The 2501-nt window shown below is 42.1% G+C and overlaps 1 protein-coding gene across 1 annotated transcript in view; it reads left to right on the top strand.

The window, feature by feature from the left end:
- Positions 1–2501, top strand: part of LOC106814823 (putative uncharacterized protein DDB_G0271982) — a gene marked incomplete at both ends in the record, with an annotated part of 8860 nt that overhangs the window by 5661 nt on the left and 698 nt on the right. The window lies entirely within an intron of this gene.

Raw genomic sequence — 2501 nt, forward strand, 5'->3', positions numbered from 1 at the left:
GTCTAGTTGTATAAACCAGAGGGTAGTAACCTGTACCTCTGTCATACGTTCAGTTACTTACACACCACAAATTGTCATACGTTCAGTTACTTACACACCACAAATTGTCATACGTTCAGTTACTTACACACCACAAATTGTTGTGTGTCGCTAACCTTTGTAATAATTGTGACAGGTGGCATTGCCATTATTACTAGTAAGGGTGGTTGAGTTTTGGTGCGCGATATTTCAACCACTTTTATGAGGCGCGATGATGCACGCACCAGGGCACAATTTCGTGAGTGCGGTGGAGCGCGGGCGCGATCGCGCCCCTTAAAAATGAAAGCCCGTAAAAATTAAACTGATTGTGATAGACATAACAAGTCACAGTAGTGATGGCTGCTATCACTATCACATAACCCACATCTAGCTGCTAAGGATTTACCCAAGAGGTCAAAAACTGTTTTGGTGTAAGATGTGCAAAGTGTACCTATATGCGTTGGACTTCCGGATGAGAACTGTTTTAGTAAATGGCACACAAAGGCAAATTACTGGGAATAATGAACTCGGATTGAAATTATGAATGTGAACATTAGTCTGTTTTTCACTAGAGTTGTGAACATTGGTCGAATGGTTTTCACCACCGATACCTGCAACCGGTTCAAAATTTTTATCTCCAATATTTGTTCAAAAAGTTCATAAAGTTGAGGAAAAATAAAAATACATTTTTTTGAATTAAAATATGCCAAGGCTTATTATTTTATGAAAAATATATATCTTGAAAATTGAAAATAACTTTTAGATGATGGATTGGGTGAGTATGCTTGAAATAATTGAATTCTAAAAAATGCAAGCTTTTGAAAAAAAAATCAGGTCAGGGATGTTCCCACGCCGGGTGGCGCCGGGCGGTGCCGCCCGTTACTTTTGATTTCCAACCGGCACTCAAAAAAAATTGCCGTTATCCACCCGGAACAAAATTACATCAAATAGGACATCATCATTTACGAATGGTCCATTGAGTGAATTATTGTAGAAATCATTCAACAACAAAGTGCTAAATTGCTGTTTGAGCATTTTGTTTTAATAAAATGTACTAACTTATGTCACATGCCGCAATTATTAGCAATCATTCATAAAGCCTAGGACACACTGCGCGATTTTCTACGCTGGCCGCTTGCGATCGATATTGTACATGCTAACACGGCCAGCGTACAAAACCTGGGGGGGGGGGTTCGATGTCGGATTACCCGGCACTCAACATTTTCTGGGAACATCCCTGCAGGTATATGGCTAATATAGATTAACGCTGTCAGGGTTGAAAGGGTTAACCAGCCGCCATACTGGGTAGAATAAATCAAGGACAAGGGCATATAAGTAAGAACCAGTTCAATACTAAACTTCCAGTATTCATTCATCCACTTTTACGTTCCGTCACGCATGCCTACGCCGTCGTCAGTGTCGCCACCTGGCAACCACGATTACAATTACTATGAATCGCCGTAGCGGTGAGCAAATCACTCAAACCAGCTGGCGGGTGTGTGCAGTTTCACGCGCTTGCTAACCCTACACGCTAGCATGGCTGAGCGAGAGAGCAGGACGATCCTCATCGGCATCATCAACTTGTGTGTTGCAGATGAGCATTTGACCGGCATTTACAGGTGATTATAGGCGAAATAGAGTAGAGAAACATTAAGACTTTGGTAGGCCTATATAGTAAATACATTTCGTGTTTATTTACCTTTTTTTTATTGAGACGTTCCAAGTGCTTGTGGTTACAGGTGCCCATGCGCGAGTTAGGCTGTTACTGTATAACCAACCCTAACGGTAGTCGGAGTTTCCTCTGACCAACGCCCACACCAAATCTACCAAAATCGTCGGTGTGGGCATTGGTCAGAGGAAACTCGGACTAACCTAACGGCTAATCCCAATAAGTGAATAACAGTTAGAGTCAGCTAGCCCATTGTGGTCTACTCTTGTTGGGTTACATTATTGTATGATTTGTATCTAAGTGTACGTATGTGAGGAAAATAGCAAGTAGTTTGAAATTATGAATCATAGATGCATCAGTACTGAGGAGGCACTAGCACAGATTGTAGCTAATGAGGACTTGAATGCCGATAATTATGGAGATTTTAGTGACTTTTCCAGCGAGGAGGACTCTCAAGTTATCGATGGTAATGATAGTGCCTACAGTGCACCTATAGTACGTGACAATGTCAATGATACTGAGGATGGTGATGATTCTCCCCCTGCACCAAAGAGGGGGAGAGGTGACGGTGATGGTGTTCATCAGAGAGCCACTCCAGCTACTCAGAGAGGAGATCAAGAAAATGTTTCGCCTGTGTCAAACTAAAATACTAATACCAGGCTTTCAGATACCAGGACTACTATACAGGACACCATAGGGGGTCTTTTCACGCTCCATAATCACACCCTTAAGAGGCATGATGGAGAGCTCCACTAAAAAATCACACCCTTAAGAGGCATGATGGAGAGCTCCACTAAAAAATCACACCCTTAAG

Source organism: Priapulus caudatus, unplaced genomic scaffold (genome assembly GCF_000485595.1).
Source record: "Priapulus caudatus unplaced genomic scaffold, Priapulus_caudatus-5.0.1 Scaffold985, whole genome shotgun sequence".
NCBI lineage: Eukaryota > Metazoa > Priapulida > Priapulimorpha > Priapulimorphida > Priapulidae > Priapulus > Priapulus caudatus.